Source organism: Cricetulus griseus, chromosome 2 (assembly GCF_003668045.3).
Source record: "Cricetulus griseus strain 17A/GY chromosome 2, alternate assembly CriGri-PICRH-1.0, whole genome shotgun sequence".
NCBI classification, from domain to species: Eukaryota; Metazoa; Chordata; class Mammalia; order Rodentia; family Cricetidae; genus Cricetulus; species Cricetulus griseus.
Window position 1 is genome coordinate 87705685 of NC_048595.1, and position 22799 is coordinate 87728483.

The window sequence follows — 22799 nt, forward strand, 5'->3', positions numbered from 1 at the left end:
AAGATCTAAAGATGCTTCGGGAAATAATAGCACAATCAATGGTAACTTTAAGATGATTATTTTTCATAGATTTGGGACTATATGGAACATGCAGCATCCTATCTTGGCTTTTAGCTTTGGAAATCCCCCCTTAATCAGTAAAAAAATCCTCATGCTATCCATTGGTCCCACTAAAGTCACTATAGGCTTACAAGCTTGTTAATTTTGTCACACTGAGAGTTGAATGACCAAACACTTAAAATCATAGGGATGGGGGGTAGAAGGATGGCTTATTGGTTAAGACTAAGTACTACTCCTGTAGATGATCCAAATTTAGTCCCCAGGACCCATGTTGGATAGCTCAAAATCACATGAAAATGAAACACATAAATAAAAATAAATACTTAAAGAAGAGTTAAGGGTATTATTTCTAGCTACTGCTAAAGAGTACTGAGGTTCATGTCATTTTAACTCCCTTTATCTCAACTCAGCATCAAGCAATATAACAAAGAAGTAAATTAATTATTTTTTCTGTAAATATATATATTTGCGTGCTGACTTCACCCCCTGCTCAACTGTCTTCTCTGACTCACTGGAGTCTAACAGGAAAGAGTACCAATGGGGAGAAAATTCTGGATATTTGAAAAGCATGAATGTTTCCAAGTCATCTGTCTATGACATATTTAGGAAAACATTCTACTTCCTCATCAACCCATTAATTTCATTCTTCTTAGAAGGTCTCACTAACTAAGCCTTCCTCAGCAGCTCTTACATCTACCTCCTATCTCACTCCATTCTAATGATATGTTTGTTGGTCCATAGTCTTTGCATTTTAGGATGGAGAGATTGGCATCTGGCCATCTGTACACATGGTTGTTGATATGGTACACAGCACAAAGAGAAGAGGGCAGCCTCATTGACTGGCAAATGGGTAGAGTTTGTGACTCTAAACCAACATGATAGTGTACTTAAATGTCTTGAGACAAGAATAATTCTAGGTGCTCTAAAACTAGGCTTCAGTTTTAGAGCCCTTGTCTAGTATACCATGAAATACTTCTTGTGTTGAATAGAAATCCTCAGGTGTACCATATTCTATTGTCTGAAATGGATGTAAATGATCAGGGAATGATACTCTGATGTTTTGTGGGAGATTCAAAATGAAGAATCTAAATACAAGTAGAAAATTAGCTACTGATTACTTCAACAGCTGCCATGTACACAAATGCACATGCATTTGCACACACACACACACACACACACACACACACACACACACACACACCCCTAAGCACAATTCTGTTATTGTGTGCATTTGAAATATCTGCCCAAACTTATGTATTCCATAGGTGTTACAGCTGTAGGGAGATGATGAGAATTTTTGGAGGTGTGGCTTGATAAAATAATTGAGGTCATTGTGAGTGTGACTTCAGTTGGAATATTGAAACTCTGGTCTATTTTCTCTCTTTTAGCTTCCTGACCACCATGAGGAGAACAGTGCCCTTCTTCACACACTTTGCTATCATGATGCACTACCTCCAGACAGACTCAGTAGAAACTTGGCCAACTAAGAACTAATACCTATGAATCATGAGCCAAAATAGTCATTTTCTTTTAAAGTTGTTTATCTCAAATATTTTTAATGGCAATGAATAGCTTCTAACACACCACACAAACCCAAAGCACTCTGAAACAACCTGCAGATAGTAACACCAATAGAAGTGTTTCCTGATGGGACAGGAGGCTGGCTCCTAGCAGGAAAAAAATCAAGCTAACTTGATGGAGTGAAAAGAATTGAGTTTCTTTCTCACCTTTCTGCTTTCTGAGAATTTATGTGATTTGGTCATAAATGTAGCCCAAGAGGCTGAGCCTGATTTAGTGAATAAGTTATCTAAACTCTTGCCTAGCAATAACTAAAATGCATTAGTTACAGAGTTTAGACATGAAAAGGTGCTTAACAGTACTGGCAAATATAGACAGCTCAAATGCAATGTGCTAAGTAATAGAAAGAATTTGTGGAATGATGTGGGCCCTAACATGGAAGAGAAAATATATGGGCTGATTTTACAAAATGCAGAATCCATAATCAGATGAAGAGTGCAGAATGAAGTGGAAAGTACTCCATGAAGAAGGAAAATATAAATCAAAGCATGAGAACCTTGAAGTATGGTAAATTGGGACCATGGTGAGAAATTCAATAGCATAAAGACAGGAAGACAGGAGCAGAAGTAGACAGTGGGTGATCTGATCTCTTCAGAAGATAAGGAACCCATCATAAAATGCCTGGGAAGCCAGGGTAAGGACTTTCTCTGTCCTGGGAAGTCCCAGGAGATTCCATGAGTGTAGCATGGTTTACCCAGAAGACAGAACATTCTTCTTCATGCTGTTACATTTCGCCAGTGGTCTTAATATTTTATGGCCTGGATTGTCATTTCTCAAGAAATGTGGTGAAATTCCTATGCATAGGTAGAAACCACTCCTTAGAATTGTGGATTATATTTGACATTAGGGGACTAGGAGAAGAACAACAAAAGACCAGAATGAAGACACACAATTGCTATCCTTTTCCATCAATAGATCCAATAAGAAACAGAGTCTCCAAATATATATATAGGAATCATGGGGTTGGAACCACTGAATCACCTTCTAAGAAAAGTAGTAGAAATAGGAAGCAGATGGAGGGGGTCCTGAAGAAGAAGCTAGAATCAGAAGGAAGGGGAGATGTAACTGACCGTTTCTCTTCCACTTGCCAGTTCCCAAATAGCCATTTGGAGACTTAATATTAATTACAAACATTTGCAGGATGGTTCAGGCTCATCACTAACTAGCTCTTACATTTAAATTAACCCATTTCTATTAATGTGCGTATTGCTATGTGGTCAGTGGCTTACCGGTGGTCCTCTGGCATGTTGCTCTTTGGGCAGCTGCTGGCGTCTCCCAGACTCCTCCCTTTTTCTCTTGTATCTATGCTTGGATTTCCTGCCTGGCTCTATTGCCTTGCCATAGGCCAAAGCAGCTATATTTATTAACCAATGAGAGCAACACATGATCACAGTGTACAGAAAGACATCCCACATCATTGAGAAGATAAGAACATGGGACAATCTTGATTCATTTCACATCTTGCCAAAGTCCCACATCAGGAGCTTGCCTATCATCAGAGGTAAATTAAAAAAAAATATCCCAAACCCACAATTTGTAGTTATGAGTTGGAATCTTTAAAAAACAAAAACAAAGATCCAAATTCCCTTGGTGTGTGTTTATGTAAAATATAAAATTCAACAATAGGTAACATTTTGGCATCAAGAACATTAGCAGAGTTCTGTGTTTCTGGAAGAATAAGGGAAATCACTGAATGGTGGACTAATATCCTCAAAAGCCACTATCAGTTGATACTGTATTTTATTCATAAATGATAAATGTAAGAGATTTGGTAATCAGCTTGATTTAGCCATTTCACAAGTTATCTGTATATGAAAACATCATTTCAAATGTCACAAATAAATGCATTCATTTATTTCACAATTCATTAAGAATAAATAGATTATCATTTAAAATTCAGAAGTCATGTTGACCAGGATATGGACACTCACTTCACACACACACACAAAAAAAAAAAAAACAAACAGAATAACATCTGTGCTCTCCCGCTCCATAGATTATGTGGATTTTCAGAGTAAAAGGCTGTGGAGTTTTACTTATAAGAGTTACGGTATTTAAAATTGCAATTTGAGGGCTGGGGCTGTAGTTAATACTCAGAATACTTTCTAGATATGCCTAAGATCATAAGTTCAATTCTTAGTGACATTTTTTTTAAGATTATACAAAAAATTGTTAAAATTGCATTATAAAGTCCATTGGTAATTTTCAGCATGTTTGCGAAATGCTGAAGAGGATGGAAATATTGCAAGTAAGCTAAGCTTTCTATAGAAAGTGCAAGGTTATGGCGCCCTTATTGCTTTTCTGATTGAAACATACTTTGAACAGTTACCTTTGTGAGCAGAATGCATTCTGAATGCACAGGTATTTAGAACACTGGGATAATAGAGTTGGAGGATATTTATGAAGATTTCATTTCAAAGAACACATTGCAAAAATGTGCATCTAAATCATTCTTGCAAACTAACTGAGACATGATCTGCAGCTTTAGTTTTTCTTTTAGAGGAAAGGTCAGCTCCTGAACTCTTGCTTGAATGGCAATGTCTCTCATTTCTGTGACTCCATCTAACATCCCACAAGGACTCACCAAGGGGACATGTTCTTGGTAGCTGGCAAGGGAGCTTTGTGTCCTGGGTGAGGAAATCGATTACCACTCTGGGCCTTCCACATAGCTGCTACCCAAACCACAGCAAAGATGATAAACTGTGTGTAAACCTGGACTCCTGCTGATTGCCTGGGACACCATCAGAATCTGTTTCCAAATATGCCAGAAGAGACCATGTGGAATCCTCTGGCTTCTGTGGCATCAGAATGACTGAGAAACCTGTTTTGTATTATGGTTGGGATATATATATATATATATATATATATATATATATATATATATATGTTTAACTATTCCTTGACTTTAATGGAACACAGATTTGGTTTGTCTTGGAATGGCTGTTAGGCATTATAATTACAATTTGCTCCCAGCGTCAGTGACAGCACACAGTGGAGGTGGCCTCCAGACCACAGAGGCAGAAAGCAGAGAACGAGCACCAAGATGCATGTGTGCACACACGTACGCATACATATACACATCACCCATTGGCTCATTTGCAATTCATGATACTGTGGAAATGGAAGGATTTTCCCCCTCAAAGGCAGCATCCGTTCTCTGACAAACTCATAAATCATTTACTTCTTCGCTATAAAGTAAAAAACAATTTTAAGGCCAATGCAATCTTCAAATCTGTTCATTTGGCAAAGGCATCTCATGCTGAACTAAAGACATGTCAAGCCTGACAGAAAGTCCACATTCCTGAATGGACATGATCCATACGGCCCTTCAAGTGGCCCACCATTTTGGTTAATGCCCTCATGGAGAATCTCCTGCCAGACTGTTGCACTCAGCATTTTTGTTCATCTCTTGAGTCCTTGCCAATATAGCCCTTTCATCACTTTGTGGACCTCTGATGTTTCACCCAAGGCTTAGATGTGATAGTAGATTCTGGAAAGGATCCAAATGGGGTAGGAGAAATGAAGCAGATCTCTGTTAATGAGGGCTGCCAGGCACCATGTGTTAACTCTGGGGCTTCTCTGCTTCCTCTTAGAAGCTGTGATCCTAGGCTGAAAGACTTTTGCAGGGCTCAAGGCTCTGAATTTTTCAGTGCCTCTGGTCTCATCAGTGGGGACTCTGGCTCTCTATTCTTTCATGTATCTTCCATGGCTTTGCATGGCTGACTCCTCATCCTTTAAGTCTCAGCTCATTTAATTCTATTGTGTTCAGTATTCTTATTATTTTTTTCTAAAAAAAAAAAAAGAAACTGGACAAAGACTCTAAATTGCTTGTGTTTTGGCTAGCAAGCAGGAGACTCACAATTAAGTTCATGAAGCTGAACTCAGAACTGTCTTGTAAGGTCACATTCTACAGCTGGGTGCTTTGTTCTTCAGGGATCTTAGATTAATGCAGAAAGAAAGTTAACTGTAGAGAAAGTAACTGCTTAGCGTTGCTGTGGAGGTCTTTGTCATGAGATGATCAATGTAAAGTAGAGGTAGAGAATCTGGTAGGAATACATGTGAGACACCAAGTGTTATCCTTTCTGTTGTGATAAAACACTGACTAAAAGCAAATTAGGGGGACTTGAAATAATTGAAGAATTCTTTCAACTTACAGGTTACTGTCCATCATAGAAGAAAGTCAGTAAAGGAATTCAAGCAGGAACTTGAAGGAGGAACTATGAAGGAATACAACTTGTTGGCTCACTCAGGACTGCCTGCCCAAGGAGCGGTGCCATGCACAGTGGGTTTGGCCCTACCACATCAGTTAACAGTCCAGGCAAACCCCACATAGACAATCAAGTCCCCACACAGATAATCAAGACAATCCCCATAAACTAGTTTAATCTAGGCAATTCTTTATTTGAGACTCCCTTCTCAGGTGACTCTAGGCTGTGTCAAGTGGACAGTTAAAACTAACCAGGATGTCCAGTTGTCTTGCCTACATCCAGGGTGCAGAGTGGTCAAACTTGTCTTTTAGAAATTTCACTATGGTTGCCTTGTGGAAAGTAGCGTGATGCTAGGCAAGGCTAGAAAGGTCCATTAGGAATATATTTGTATGATCCCTGAGAAAAAAATTACATGTCAGATAATGGGATACCTGAAATGCACCTTTCCATTCCCAAGGCTCTAGACAAGCCAAGGAAGCAAAAGAGACTGGAGTGAATACAAACCACAATGTTTGCATAAAGGCTACCTAGGGGGTCACTTACTTCTCATGCGTACTGGGAGGTGAGTACACTAGTGTTTCCTAGAGAAGAATCTGCTCTTTACAAGTATACTCAGTAAACTGTTCCTTGGAATGCTGGCGTGCATTCCAAGCTAGCAAGCCAATGGCATCACTGCTTATGTAGACTAACTTGTAAATCCTCTCTACCTGTGGTAGTTTTGCAACAAAGGAACACTGTGAAGAGAGTTAAAGGTTTTTGTTCCAGCTAGAACTTAGCAGTGTCATGGAGAGGATAAGCACAGATGGACACCATGGGAGAGAGGTGCTACTGGTCTAGCCTGGGACTTTCTGGGGGGAGATACCATGAGATAGGTGCTATTTGCCTGGACTTCTTAGTTAGTGAAAGAGGTATTTTCCTTTAGTTTTGCTGTCGCTGCCTACTTGATCTGGTTGTTGGGTTTATTTACCTGTGGGCTTCCCTCTAAGTTACTTCCTACCTCAGGTTTTGCCTCAGGCATTTCTTCTATCTTTTGGCAATCTAGCCAGTGTTTGAATGAGCTGGACTATGGACATTCCAATATTAGCTGCAGCATGAAGGAGATAGTGTGAGTCTGAGGCAGGGTGGTGACAAGGAAGCCTGGGTCTGACTCATGAAGGTTTAGAAGATAGATCAATAAGACCTGGACTGGGGAGCTACGAAGAGTAAGAGGTAAGTTTAAATCTACTTCCAAGTTTCTGACTTGAGTTCCTGGATGGATAAAAGTGTCATTCTTGGAGAGACTGAGCCAGGTATAGTGAAGAATCAGAAAACACCTTATTTGAGTATATAATAGGATTTGATGTCTCAGGCTATGGAGGCCTGGCACTAGGGTTCTGAAGAAATGAGAGGAGTGGGGAAGTGATTTGGCTTCATAGTCTTGTGGGAGTAGGTGGAGACTGATACTTCAAGGAAAGACTACAGAGGCAAAGTAGACCCTTATGCAGATATGCCTCGAGGTTATCAAAGCAGGAGAAACTTGAACCCTGAAGCAGACAGAGCACCTAGGAGCAGGAGGTCACCTCCACAGCCAGGAGTTTCCATGACTTCTGTGAATCTCAGGTCAACTCTTCTTTGGAACTGAATAGCTACTTCCCAAAGAATCTGAGACCTTCTAATGAGCACATTGCTTTGCTAGTGTCTACTTTTCCTTCGTTTTTCCCTGGATGTTAGCCCTTTCATTGAGTCCATTGGTAGAGGGCATCAAAATATTCAAAAAGTTATAACCGATTTAAAGGAGTGGAATTTGTAATATGTTTATCTTAGAATAATTCACAGGTTTGGGAGTTTATTTTAAATGGCACAGTTGTTTGTAATGTAGTAATTTGTTTTGTTTTATAAATCCAGCCTTATATTTCCATGGAAACAACTTTCAAAAAGGACCAGCCCCTAATTCTAACACTATGTTCAGTGTGATTAGAAAAGTAAAGAGGCAATGGAGAGTTTTGCTCTTAATTACCTACCATTTAAAGGCTTGGTTTATGTCATTATTTTTTATCCATTTTTTTTTTGGGGGGGGAGCAGCCATTCTCCTTTACAATGGGATTTAATATCATTGAGTGTAGTGATACCTTGTTTATATTCTAACAAATAAGCTTGCCTGAAGATCACAGGGTAGAGCTAACCTCTAGTTAATCATAGAGGTCTGGAGGCCTGTACAGACACACAGTAAGTGATAAGGTGGGAGGAGACAGGAGCTCAAACTCTTTTTGGCTGGGAAGTTGAGTAGGTAAGGTGGCTGTGGGTTTGTTCCTTCATCTCTCTGATCTCTCAGCATTTCCCCCTATATCTGAATCCGGGCTTTTATTTTTAAGACCTATAGAATTTGTGTTACAATTGAGTGACTGTCTGCCATCTGCCTAGAGCTCTGGTAGGCTCTTTGATAGGCAACGTTCTCTTTCAGCTTCATAACACAGCCAGGGTGAGTTCCTAAGACTTTGGTCCATTTTACAGATTAAGAAATTAGGCTTTAAGAGGTGAAGATATTGGGTTTCCTGAGCCAATTAAATGACAAGTGTTTGAACACATGTATACACACACACACACACACACACACACACACACACACACACACTTACATTCCATTCCAAGTCTAACTTTGTCTTCTGTTAATACGTTGGTTCTGTATTAGTATTTCTAATACTAAATGTGGTTCACATCTTAATGTTTTTTCCAATGGACTAAATCTTTTTTTCCTTTAACCCTTGAGTATCCCAATTGGCTAAACAAGTGTAAAGGAAATGGATAAGTGAAATTATGACCTAAGATGGTCATTTCTAGATCTATGCATAGGTGGTATAAAATATACATTTAATCTTATAGTAGCTAGTGAGTAGTAGATACTTCTGATTTCTAGTCTGCACAAAGTCAATGGGCAGAATAATGTAAAGGCAGTATCATTGATGTTTCTCCTCAGCTTTCTTTAAACATGCTCATTTTATCTTTGAAGCTTAGAGGCAAGGAACGTGAACACTAACATTGTTTAGGGAGGTAGCTATTTGTTCCTGTAAAAGCAGACCTCAGCTAACATAGTCTGAGTGTCTTCACTATCTAAAGCAGTCCTCACAGTTAGCTCACAAAAGTACATACAATTGTTTACTGTCCCTCCTTGTATTCATATTCTATTAGACACTAAATCTGAATATGTGAGGGAAATTCCTTTGAACTTTTTAGACTTGTCAAGACAGAAGAGCAAGTGATAAAAACAAACAACACAACAGAAGGGAATGGCCACATGAATAGCAATAAATTCTATACAAGGATATTTTTGACAAACCAGTAATTGTTTTTTTAGAAAACCCAATGGTGATGGTCTTGGGAGGATTTGCCTCCTGGATTAAATCATACATTACTGGTGGATGACCTGTTCTGAGCTAGACATCCTCTTGGATATAGAAGACATGAAAATTCAAAAAAATAGAGATGCCACTTTTGGTGTTCACATAGATATTAGGTGAATGCCCCCTAAGTGCCTGGTGTTTGATAGTGATGTTGATGGTGGTCATATGTATCCCCTCACAGAAAAGGCTCTGAGAAGGATATCAAGCTTGGGTTGGAAGCTCCCCTCTGTAGAGACATAATTACTGGTGAAGAATCTCTGCTATAAGACCTGATAGGTGGGAAAGGCAAAGGAGATGGAGTTGAAGAATTTGTCTGAAGAACCCAGGGTATCCCTGAAATAAATTCTGCACACACAATCTTATAATCTTTTCTTGTCAGATCTGGAACTCCAGCATCATAACCTTGCTTTGGGACTGTGTTACTTTCTTGTCTCTGTGAATAAATTACTGACAGGAAGCAACTGAAGTGAGAAAGGTCTTATTTTTGTTATTTTATTATTTATTATTAGGCTCATTTTATTATATTCTACAGAGCTATAGTTCATGGGCTAGAAAGGCATGGTGGCAGGAGTGTGAGGTAGATGATCACAGGCAAAAAACAAAGAAAGGACCAAAAGTAGACCTAGCTATTAAATGTGAAGGCCTATTCTTCAGTGACTCACTTTTAGGAAGGCTCTTCCTCCTAAAGGTTCTATGACATTCCAAAACAGCACTATCAATTAGGGGCCAAGTGTTTAACCACCTGAACCTCTGCATAGGACATCTCAAAGTCAAACCATAACAGCAACCATTAGCAAGATATGTAAGAATACAAGCATTGCGAATAACCATAGCTGATTTGATAACCAAGACAATTACTAAATCATTAACAGGTGGTGTTGAATTGTCAACATGACACAATCTAGTGTAATGTAAGAAGAGAGTATCAGTGAGGGATTGTCTAAGTAAGGCTGCCTTGTGGGTGCCACTAAGGGTGGCACTATTCCCTGGGAAGAAGATGCTGAACTATATAAGAATGGAGAAAGTGAGCTGGACAGTAACGTATATACATTTATTGCTTTGTGTTCCTGGTTATGTGATATGAATAACTTCCTCAAATTCCTGCTGGTATGATTCCCCTACTATAATGGACTATAACATGAAAACAGTGAGCTAAAGTAAACCCATTTTCCCCTAAATTACTTGTGTTGCAATATTATCACAGCAACAGAAAATAGAACTAAGATAAATAGGTACCATATACAGTAGAGACACCTTGGAAAAAAAGCTTATCCATCTGCTGGGCAGGATAGAGTAAAGCAGCATACAATTTAAAATGTATGAATCATTTATTTTTGGATTTTTCTCCTTAATATTTGGGACAGTGAGTGACCATAACTGAAAAACAAAAGAAAGTAAGTCTGTAGCCAAGAAGGATTAGAAAGCAGAGCCCTTAGGTTTATTTTAGAAGTTGCCTATTGTACTACCTACTTGTGGTAACTGAGTTGACCTTAAAATGGAAATAACATCCCGCTATTCCACAGGTGTGGGAATTAAATAATATGGACTTGTTAAGCATCTGCCATCTCCACACTGCCTTTGTGGATTTTGGCCCGAGGCAATCTATTCTGGTTGGTCCCTCATTTGCTAAGATAATTTATTTAAAATCGTCCAAAAAGGATCTCATCTGCTTGAATTATGTGCAGAGGGATATGCAAGGTGGACACTTTTTCTTAACCATAAATTCAAGGAAGCCTTCACAGGGGACTTTTCATTGTTGAAGTCTTTAGTTATTCTCCTCCAACATTTTCATGTTAATGAGACTCCCGGAGGGGTGATATAATTGATAGAATACTCCTGCTAGGCTGCTCTGTGCTCCCCTCTCACCAAAGGTCCAGAAATACATCTTCTCCATGTCAGAAAGTCAGAACGCTCAGAGTAGATGTGGAACTGAACTCTGACATGAGTTGCAGAAGTTATCTTTGAAGAAGTCAGCTGAACCATAGGACCTGCCAGATGAATGTCCTGGAAGTGGCTTTTCAGATGCCCAAATGTCACTGGGAGAAAAAAAAATATGAAGGAGATTGGAGGTGCTGAGCAAGAGCTGTGTGTGTGAGCCATCTTGCCATCACAGACTTTGCAATTCAGAATGCACTGGAAAGACCTTGGGCTACAGAGTCAGCCAGAACAGGCTGCCTGGACTTCCAGCTGTGCCTGTCTAACTCAGTGAGCGGGAAACATCTTGAAGACTCTTAATGATGCCCAACATGAAACCAAGTAATAGTCACTGTATCAGAAGGTTGCATGGATGCCAGGGACCACACCGAAGGTTCTTAATAGACTCTAAATCCCTTAGAGCTTGCTTTCAAGCTGCTGGTGGTAAGGATTTAACAGCTAAGTCTCTAAAGGGTGCTAGGGGAGCCCTGGCTTGCAGCCTTTGCCCATTTGTCTGTGTTTTAAACTCTGGTTTGGTGCTGATGTCAATGTCAAGTGCTTAACCTGAATTAATTGACTGTGAGGTGGGAAGAGCTGTGGTCATCATGGAGAAATTCCTGGTCACTCTACCTCTGATGGGTCTTCTCTTTCTTTTATGTTTGTTTATGCCTTTTGGCAGCACCTATAACTCCGTGTTGACTAATAAAACATTTTAAATGTATGCTTGTTGTCTCCTGTCCCTCAGACAACGAGTGAACATCCACTCCAGGTTACGGCTTGGTTACCAAGTACTGTTGCTGCTATCTGAAGAAAAGGGAACACCTTTTCCTTTTCTCTGAAGGGAAGTGGTCTCAGGTCAGAAAACATGTCTAGAAGGGAGGAATGACATGATGAACTTCACAGCCCTTTACTGCCATGACTGAATGCTTGGTTAGAACATGCATAGATTTTTAACATTATTTGGTAGCCTTGTCTTATTCCCTTCCCCTTTCCAGAGTATGGGGCCTCCATAGACCCTGGGAAGTGGCTGCTTACTGAAAGACTGTATTTTTCAAGGTAAACAAAGCAAGCAAACAATAGTAAAAAGAAAGTGTGATCTCCAGTGTTGGTGCTTCTTTGACAAATACAGTAAAAGGAAAGAATGTCATGTATTTTGTTGTCATGTATTTGAATTTTAGTCTGCTGTGAGCATGTGGACAGGTAAAGATGGAGAAGTTGGAAAGGATGCATGAGATTGTCCTGATCAGTAAAGCATTTGCCTGGGAGTCAGCCATTGGGTTGAATTCCGAGATGATTTCTATTGTAAGGACGATGTTCACATTTGTGCCATACCCGACAGAATAAAAGCCACTTACAGAAATGCTACCTTATAAAATCAGACTCATATGACTAAATTTAACAGATGTGAAATGTGATTCAGAAAAGCTAATAACAGAATCCTGACAATGGGCCCTGAGCCCAGGCATTAGGGTATGCAGAGCATTGGCTTTTGAAATTGTATTATCTTGATTCTGTGCTAGTAACTCATACTTCTGGATAGCATGTCCTGACTGGTTTCTCAACTGAACCAGAGAATATGGTATATAATTTAAATGTCCATGATCTATGCTCAGTGATGTGTCTGGTGTGTTCTGAAGGCACTGGGGAAAGTTATTTCACTACAAACAGTGAATAATTTCAGTTACAAGGAAAGATACACAAACCTTGACCAGATGCTTCCCCGAACCATACCAATGACCATCCAGGCCTGTGCTCAAGAACATTCTCCTGCTGGAGTCTCCATTCACTCCAGCCCTTGGTACACAGCACTCAACTCCCTTTTAGGAAAAATGCAGTTGTGCTCTTAGAAAATCACTCAGAGTTGAGAAGATGACCCAGTAGATAATGTGCTTGTTCTACAAGCTTGAAGGTTGGAGTTCAGATCCCCAGAACCCACTTAAAAGCCAGGTACTCATGGCAGTCCATTGTACTCCTAGTGACAGTCCATTTTACTCCTAGTGGTCAGGATATAGAGACAGAATCCCCAGGGCAAGCTGGTTGGAAAGACTAGCTGAGTAAGTGAACTTCAGATTCAGAATTATCAGGAAAGATTAGGAAAGACTCTTCAGGTCAATCTCCCCCACCCCACCCACCCACACACCCTGCACACTGTACCTGTGCATATGTGTGCCAACATACCTATACATACACATATGTAAACATGAAAAGAAGTAATTAAAAAGAAAGTGTGTTGGGTTATACATTCTAGATTAATGATCTATATATGCTCTCTGTTACTGGAACTCTCCACAATCCTGGATCACAAGTTCTCCACCTATAGTGATATCTACCCAGATCCATGGGGGAACACTCACAAACAACAGCAACTTCAAGTAAGTCATGCTGGCTCAAATCTACAGTGTAGATACCTGGATATCAGGAGGCACAGACTGGCTGCAGCCCAGTAAATACACTGGTCTGTGAATTACTCATGGTAGAGATGGTAAAATAGGAAAAAGGGCTGTGGAAAATTATATGTGTGAAGAGGAACTTGTGAGTCTTAAAAGCTTTTATCAGGCTTTTCAAGTTGAGTGTCCAAGGAGGAGCAGAAATGTATCAGGAAATGGTGAGGAGAGGAGGAAGATAGCTGCCCTAGCAAGTGAGTACCATCTGGAGGCCCAGGATGAATGGGGAAAGAAAATGAGGATGTTGATGAAGGAACAAGAAAGTAGGCAAACAAGAAGACTAAGAAGGGATGATGTTTGTCCTTACAACTTTTATGCTTCTACCACAACCATATTGTGAGGTAGTGAGCTTTTTAGATGTGGGGCCTTGTGGGAATTCATGGGTCCATCTTAGAAAGTGGGTTAGGTCTTTAGAACTAGATTAATTATCATGAGAGCTGTATAAGATAAAGTGAGATCATTCTATATGTCTGGACCCTTCTTCATTGTCGATTGCCACTTTCTCACATATCATTGATTGTAGTGATATGTTTTTATGAATTAGTAAAGCTTGCCTGAGGATTCAAAAAGCAAAGTCAGCCACAAGTTATAGAAACCAGGCACACACCTTCAATCTCAACAGCCGGAAGCTAGGAGGTGTTAGTACACAACTTTAATCCTAGGACTCAGGATTAAGAGGTAGATGGATCTCTTTGAGTTCAAGGCCACCCGGGGATACATGAGACTGAATCAGTCTAAAAGAGTAACAGATCACCTTTAATCTCAGCACTAGAGGGATGTTACTCAGTATGAGGCATTCATTCTCCAGCCACACTGAGGAGAGGCAATAATTTGAGGCTTAGTGAAGAGCTCGTGTGTGAATCAGCCCATTCAGCCCAAGCTTGAGGTGAGAGCTAGTGGCCCACTAATTTGCTTTACTGTTTTTCAACTTGAAGTTTGAACCCCAATATCAGTCTCTGGTTCTTTTTTTTTTTTTTTATCTTGTTACAAGTGATGTGACGCCATGTACCATACAATGACCCAGTCAGAAAGCTTTAACTAGAGGCTGAAGAAATGAGTCATCTAATCTTGGACTTTCAGCCTCCAACACTGTTATCTAAATAATTCTAAATAATTATATTTTGAAAAATAAACTACCCAGCTTCTGGGGTTTTGCTGTAGCAATACACAATTAATTTCATAGTACACCATGCATTGAATAGAGTACATATTTACTAATACATCTAATGGTTTTTATTAGCTTCAAAAACATCACATCATGTGAGTACATGTTAAATCTAGCAAAGAGAAACTAGCAACAAAAGAACAATCACTTCCATAGGTAATGATAGAGGTGTTGCCTGTACGACAAAGGAGGGAATTGTGAGAGATAGGTGAAATGTACTTTCTTTCACTTCAATTTTATTAGCAACTTGTGTATTTAAAAGCAATGAGCTTTTCTGAGTACAAATACCTTCCAGTAAGTCTGATTTTTAAAAGCCCTTGGAATGATACACTTGTGTAGAGAGAAGAGTGATCTGTTGCTGTAGGAATACAAGGGAATGAAGCAAGTGAAATAAGAGATGGGTTAGATGGATAAAATAAGTCATGAGAAGTATACATTGTCATTTTTGAATTTTAATACAAGAATCTGCTATTTCCATAGTAAGTGCCCAGTGACTCCTCAGTTCTTTAGTTGTAGTTCTATGTATTGATTATTTCTTGTTCAATCCAGATTTTTAGTCATAAACACCAATTGGGGTTCCATTGTCCTCTTCCCTATATATCTACTGTCTTTTTTCTTCATTCTTTTCTCGCTTCTACATTTTTGCTTCTGCACTTCTGAATTCTTTTTCTCTGCCTCTCACATCACACCCAGGGATTTCTATCCTTAATTCTCTAAAAGCAACTCTTTAGCCACAATTGCATTTTAATTTCTTGGAGAATTTTCTCATTTTGTTGAGTTCCCATTATTCAAGCCCGACTCTCAACCTCTATCTGAGAAGGCAAACAAGAGTATAAAAGGAATCCGCGTAGACAGCCAGTTCATCTAGCTTCTAGCTGTGTCTACCATTTGACCCCATCACAGTCATCTCATCTTTCCTCTTTTGTTTCATAACCCTGTTTTCCAGGCGTTTTTCCTAAATCTAGTTGACAGCACTAAACAGAGATGGTCCCTTTGCACTTACAATACTTAGTCTGAGGTGCATATTTTCCTTTGTCTCTGAAGTGCAATATTACCCAGTGCCATGACTGCCTTTTATTTCATCAGGAATGTTTTCAATTTACAATCATTTAATTTTGAAAATAGGTGAGTGGATGAACCTGGCTTCCCTTTGACCCATGATCACTGGTAAGTAGCTGACCTTGTCCCCTCTCAGTTCACCTGGCTTCTCATGCTCTAGGCTACAGGAGGCATTGTTATAGTTGTTCATTTCCATTTTCAACTGACTGATGAAGCAGCCAGAGGGGAGACGAAACAGAGAGGAAGCCATGGGCTAAGTCACTGTTACTTATTCTCTGTGTTTGCTTAAACTCTTCTCCCAAGGCTTTTCGTTTTTGTATTTGAATTCTTATTTGTCCTGTTTCTTGTTCAGATACAAAGGGTAGCTCTAAACAAATACTGGAGCCTTGTGATAAAATTTCATTCATATATGCATTTCCCTATAAAAATATGACATGTTTTCTCTCATCTGTGGTACTTACATTTTATATAGGCATAAAGCCATGGATGTATAGATGACATAAAATTAGAAGCAAAACAGTCTAGGAGAACAAGGGAGGCCAATGGGAGGGGACAGGAGGAAGAAAAGAGAGAATAGAAGTTAATTCTGTAATACATATAACATAATATATACTCATATGGAAATACCCTTATGTATTATTGTGTCATATACAATGAATATATACTATGGATTTTTAAAATTTTATCTATTTATTATTATTTGGAGGTAGAGGGTTGAAGCAGGGTTTCTCTGTGGCTTTGGAAGCTGTCCTGGAACTTTCTCTGTAGACCAGGTTGGCCTAGAATTCACAATTATCCACCTGCCTCTGCTGAGTGCTGGAATTAAAGGTATGTATTACCATTTTAAAGTATATACATAAAAGAGAAAACATTTGCTAGTTTGCAGCATGCAGGCCAAGTAGGATGAAAGAGTGATCAAATTAAATAATTTTATATAGTTTATGATGATCTTTCCCTTGTGATTGAGAAATTTCAGCTCTGTTCCCATACACAACTAACTGGAAATTTAGATGGTCTACATGGATCCAACAGCTTCTTATGATGCCATGGTGGGCTTCTTGACCAATGAAGATGTTTATTACTGAGTGGTGGCTAGCTACAGTCATTGGCTTCTCTTTGTGAAGTATAGTTGTAAGTATTTGGTTAATTAGGTTAAAAAAAATACTCCCTTTAAGAGAGGGAGGAGTGATGAGCAAAGGGGTCAAGACCAGGCTGGAGAAACCCACAGAAACAGCTGACCTGAACAAGGGGGAGCTCATGGACCCCAGAATGATAGCTGGGAAACCAGCATAGGACTGACCCAGACACCCCCGAACGTGGGTGTCAGTTAGGAGACCTGGACAATCTATGAGTCCTCTGCTAGTGGATCCGTATTTACCCCTAGTGCACAAATGGACTTTGGGAGCACATTCCACATAGAGGGATAATCTCTCAGCCTAGACACACTGGGGAGGATCTAAGCCCTGCTCCAAATGATAGGACAGACTCTAAAGACCCCCATGGAAGGCCTCACTCTCCCTGAGGAGCAGAAAGGGGATGGGATAAAGGGTTTGTAGGGATCAGGGGAGGAGAGGAGGGAGAGGGAACTGGGATTGACATGTAAAACAAGCTTGATTCTACTTTAAATTAAAAAAAAGAAAAAATACTCCCTTTAAATCAGGCTGCCACCACAAGAAAGCCAAGCCAACCATCATCTACCACAGGTTCAGAAGTTCTGAGCCCCACAAACTTGTTGGCTATGGTTCAGACCCATGATTGAATGAAACATAGTACCAAGCAGGCCAATGGTTTTACACGTTACAGGAGAACTTTGCATGCTGTTCAGACTGAAAAGTGCTGGTTGGACAAATCCTTTGTGTCTTCTGCATAAGAAGCCTTCAACAGGGCTTCTGGTTTGCCTACTCCAGTCTATTGTCATAGCACAAACATGTGTTGGGATCTAGCTGAATAGAAGCCAGGCAAATGTGTTGTCGGTCCTGTTTTAGAGTGTTATCCTCCTCAGATATGAAAAGCTGCCCTTTGTGCAGATGAAAGCAGTTTAGAAAGTTGGACATGGTTCCTGTTGACAGTATTAGCTTGGCGCTGGATGCCTTATTACACATCCAAGCTTTGGAAGGTTGTTTTATGACTAACATTTGGGTTAAATCTATAAAGATTGTTTATCTTTGACATTATTTCCCTTCAGAAAAGCAATAACAGCCACATTTGCCCCCTGCCACGTTGCCTGCACCACGGTGAGGAGGATGGTGGAATGAGGGGGAGGAAGAAATGATGAGGAGACACAGAGATGCTGTCTTTCCCCGAGTCTTCCAGTTCTGTTGCTAGCGGGGAAAAAATATTGACATGACACAGAAGGTCTTGCCTCGGGGAGTCCAGCAAGTGAAAATTGATGGATGTTCACCACCAAATCCCTTTCCTTTGGGGATGTTATCATGTCACATTTCTGAAAATATAGAATGCACTCTGGATAATATTTTCACATATGCTGATGAATGCAGCTGCCAAGAATAGCATGCTTTAAAGCAAGAAGCCAGGGGATGCTGAGGCTGCCTCTCAACAGAATTTATGTGCTCTCGGTCATTCTCCATTTCTTCAGGGATGTTCTATGTTTTACCTGTTTCCCTTTGCTGCATCCTTCCATTGAGCATCCTTCAGAAAGTGACTGCTGCCAACTTAAAAAAAAATGCTTGATTCTTAGTTTTGTGAGGATCAGAGATGACAGATAATAAACTTGCTCCATTTTGGATGATCAAAGACACACACATACATAAACACACACACACACACACACACTCACACGCACATACACAAAGAGAGAGGGAGAGCCAAATAACAAGCCAAACTGAAAGACAATTTAAAATATAGGAACCAAATTCATCCATACCATCCACACGAAAAAAATATTTCTAATCTCTAATTTATTTTACATGTCAGTGCAATCCTTCTGAATTCTACCTTCTAAGTTTCACAGAAGAAACTGAGCCAATGTGTCCGTGATATCCTAGTTTGCTTTTCTGCTGCTGTGATAAACACCATGATTAAAAGTAACTTGGAGGTGGAATGTCTTTATTTTGGCTTATACTTCCAGATCAAAATTAATCTTTTCCTTCCTCCCTTCCTCCCTTCCTCCCTTCCCCTCTCCCTCCCTCCCTCCCTCCCTCCTCCCTCCTCCCTCCCTCCCTCCCTCACTCCTCTCCCTCACTCCCTTACTCCCTTCCTCCCTCCCTCTCTCCCTTGCTTTCTTTCTTGTAACCTTGCAGATTGAACTTGGCTCACATACAAATCTCTGTACCATTGATCTATATGCAAAGCCTTCTTGTTAATTTAAAAATTTTGACACAGGTCCCACTGAGTTTCCAGGTTGGCTCCGAACTCACTCTATAGCCCAGGTTCACTTTGAACTTGTTATTCTCTTGCCTTAGGCTCCTGAATCCTGAATAGGAATTTAGGCCTGTACCACCAGACCAACTTCTTTATTTTTTAAACTATCTGTCCCTAATTATTGATAAGAAAGGATCTTTTGAACCACAAGAATAATAAAAAGATCTGATATATGCTTATTACATAATTGTCAAATAAATATATGTGAATATACTGCCTGGATTACTCTTGGATATTTAACAAACATTTGATTTTTTCATATTCTGTCAGCTAAAGCTTGTGCTTGTAAGTTCTGGCTTTCTAATTTAGGTACTCACTAATTTGAATTTTTTCATCATACCATTTGATAGTTTAAAAAGTGATTTCACTTATATGTCCTTATTTGATCCCCACAATAGTCCCTAATTTGAGAAGATCACGTTGAATTTTTTAATTTCACAGGAAAATTCACAAAGCCCAAGCAAGTAAAAAATGTGCTTGGAAACTGCTGGAGACTATGCCCTGTGCCAAGGGCTTTGACTGTATCAACCTGCAGAAAATATTGCTTTTTTAATCATACCAAGCAAGACATGCCTGAGAGCAAGGAGAGGATCCAGGTCATTTAGATCCCAAGTCTTCTGCTGTAATTTTAATGCCACCATCCCACAGGTCACTCCAGACACTACTCAGCTGTGACTGCTTCTATTTTACAGACAAGGCAACTGAGGCACACAAAGGGCTGTAAATTGTCTTCTGCTTATTTAGTTCATAAAAAGAGACTTCAGTCTTTGTCAAGGATGCCTTTGCTCCACTCATTACTTCAGTGGGAATATAGAATAGAAGTATCTGGTGCAGCAATAACAAAGTCAACATACTGAATACAAATGTGTCAAGTATCCTCCAAGCACTGGGTGTGTACACACAAGTGTTGTACACACACTCAGAGACCTCACAAAGCCCCTGAGGAAAAAGGGGGAATAGTCAACCTTCCTTGCTATCTTATAAATGTATAAAATGGAGGCCCAAAGATGTTAAGTGAATTGCCTATGACAAAAAAAATCAGTAAGGACAGAGTCAATCATAAGTCCTGGGGGACTTACTTTATACTGTTCATGGTGTGTTCTTTGAACCTCTGTTTCTCAGAAATGAAGGTTATCTAATTCATAAGAAAATTATTGGAGAATTCACACAACCTCTGCCTCCCTAGAAGAATGTCTCAAAACACCATATAATGTTTGTTAATGGGTGCATACACCTTTTCAGTATTTCTTGGTAGGTCTATTTGCTTCTATTGATGAGGCTCATCTAAGACTGGGATGCTGGGAAGGCCTCACCATCCAGGGGGAGCAGAAAGGATATGTGATAGGTAGGGTTTTAGTTGGGGAGGGTGGTAGGGGAGGACAGGAGGGAGAAGGGAGCTGGGATTGTCATATAAAACAATCTTGTTTCTAATTCAAATTAAAAAAAGACTGGGATGCTGGGTCATGCTTCCCCAAATCATCCCTTTCCACAATCCATGACCTCATCTCAGACTCCCCCAAATATTTTCTGCCTGTCACCATTTTCAATGCTTTCATTATTCTGAAGTCTTCTTCATAGAATGAGTTATAAAAGAACGTTCTGAGTCTAGAAACAAATATTCTCTATTATGTAGCAAACATGGTTACCACTTCAGTCTGGTGCCCTCTTTCCACTCCTGAAGCCCTGGGGCAGGATCAGATGGGAGTATCTTAGCACTGGAAATCCAGTGGCTTCCTGGTAAAGCAGTGACAGTGATGTCATTATTCAGAAGGTACCTTTCTGGGGTAGGTGGGTGACAAATTATGTGAGCAGTCACTAGGCAACTGCCGACACTTTAAGACCCACATCTGTAGGTTTAAACCTCTTTCTTTACATGTGTAGTATGTCATTTCACAATTAAAAAAAATGTCTGTAATAGTGGAATAGTGAGTGGTTAGGAGAAAATATAGATTTCCATGTGCCTACTGCCTAAACCACCCTTGCAAACATCTCACTGTGTCTCCCTGCAGTCAAGAACACATCTTTCTCCCCCATCTGTTCCACTCATGGCCTACGTGGAGCACAATGGAGTGGCTGAGGGAGAGAGCTTTTGTTTGGTTGCCTTTCGGGATTTTCCCTCATATTTGAATGAACCACATTGAATAAATAATGACTTGATGGAGCAATGTGTGTCTAATTAAGCTATTGCTTCTCTGATGCTTCTCGGGGCTCCAGCATTTACCAAGTTTGAGTTTCGGTTGTGTTGGTGGGGCCATGCACCTCTCTTCTCGGGGGAGCCCCTCTGTTTCTGAAGTGGGAAGTAAACCAATAGGCTGCAGATTTTATTAGTAGCAGGAAGCAGTGTCAGGAATACTAAGCAGAGCCTGCGTTGATCCCTCCGAACTCCTGTCAGCTCTGTTCTCCTCTGGGTGGACGGCCTGGGCCTTGCTTCCTCTGTTATATAAGCTGAGTGACTGAGCTGGGATGCCTGGACAGGCTGCACAGGCCCTCAGCTATCCTCTTGCCAAGTGTTCCAAGGCATGTAGCTGCTCCTTTAAATGAGCCCCTAGAGAAGAATTGGATATATACTCTATGTTCCTTTACTGACCCCTGCGTATATCACAAAACATTTTTGTTGCATTTGGATTGCAATGCTGCCTTCACATTTGTCCTTATTTTTCTAAAATGCATGGAAACTGGATCTGATCAAATATGAAGCAAACCAGGCCTGTCTAATTAATCCGGGCTACACATTAATATCCTCCCATTTTTCTCTATCTGGGCTCATTTTTGAGTCAGTCAGTAGACCTCAAACCTCCAGTTGGTCCATCTGCCAAAGGAAGGGACCTTCCCACACTCTGAATGCTCATAAGTTGCTCTGACACGTCTGTCTTCCAGACTTTTTAGTTGCTCTCTTGAATTAGACAATGCTTCAATAGCACAAACACATTTGTGCCTGATTAAATTCACTGAGAGCCATACTGAGACACCACCCACCATGTACCAGGCCCCACAGTAGGTGCTGGAGTTTAGAGGGGAGTTCAATGTCACAATTGTCATGGAAGCAAATTTGTCCCCATCAAGTGAGAAAAAAAAAAAAGCAATGTTGGGGATGCTGACATAGGACACCAAGGAGAGAATTTTTAATGATTGACATCAAGAAGAACCCAAGTCTTTCCAAGCTGGAAGGACCAATTGCTATACTTTTGACAGGAAAACAGAAAACAAAATTGAACCGGTTTTAACAAAATAAGTAACTGATAACTGACTTCGAGAAGATGAAATGCCACAACTATTCCTAGTTAAGAAATGCTCAATAGTTAAGATGTAATTAAGTAATTAAGAGCTCTTACTGTTCCTTCAAAGGACTCCTGCTCAGTTCCTTGTACCTACATCAGGTAGTACACAACCACCTGAAACTCCAGTTCCAGGGGAGCTGATCCCTCTGTTGGCTTACTCAGATGCCTGCACATACACGGTGCACATACACACGCTCAGGCACATTCACACATTCAAGTAAAATAAAGTAAATAATTAAAATGAGGCTCAGTAGGTACCTCTGAGGCACACTCCCATTGGAATGGTTAAAAAAAAAAACAAAAACTCAAACACCAAAAATACAAGAACAAAAACA

At 40.1% G+C, this 22799-nt stretch overlaps 1 long non-coding RNA gene across 4 annotated transcripts in view; it reads left to right on the forward strand.

Annotated features, from left to right (window-relative positions):
• The window catches only part of LOC107978439, a 38129-nt gene extending 19276 nt beyond the window's left edge, over window positions 1–18853 (forward strand). Inside the window, exons 2-5 of one of the 4 annotated variants that reach the window (XR_003482867.2) lie at window positions 5795–6408; window positions 15872–15913; window positions 16773–16936; window positions 17991–18853. This is a non-coding gene — a long non-coding RNA (uncharacterized LOC107978439). Of the gene's footprint in view, window positions 1–596; window positions 3140–5794; window positions 6409–15871; window positions 16937–17990 lie in introns of those variants that run through there. The other 3 variants (XR_004768256.1, XR_004768255.1, XR_004768254.1) reach the window with 3 other exon arrangements.
• The last annotated feature ends 3946 nt before the right edge of the window (window positions 18854–22799 follow it).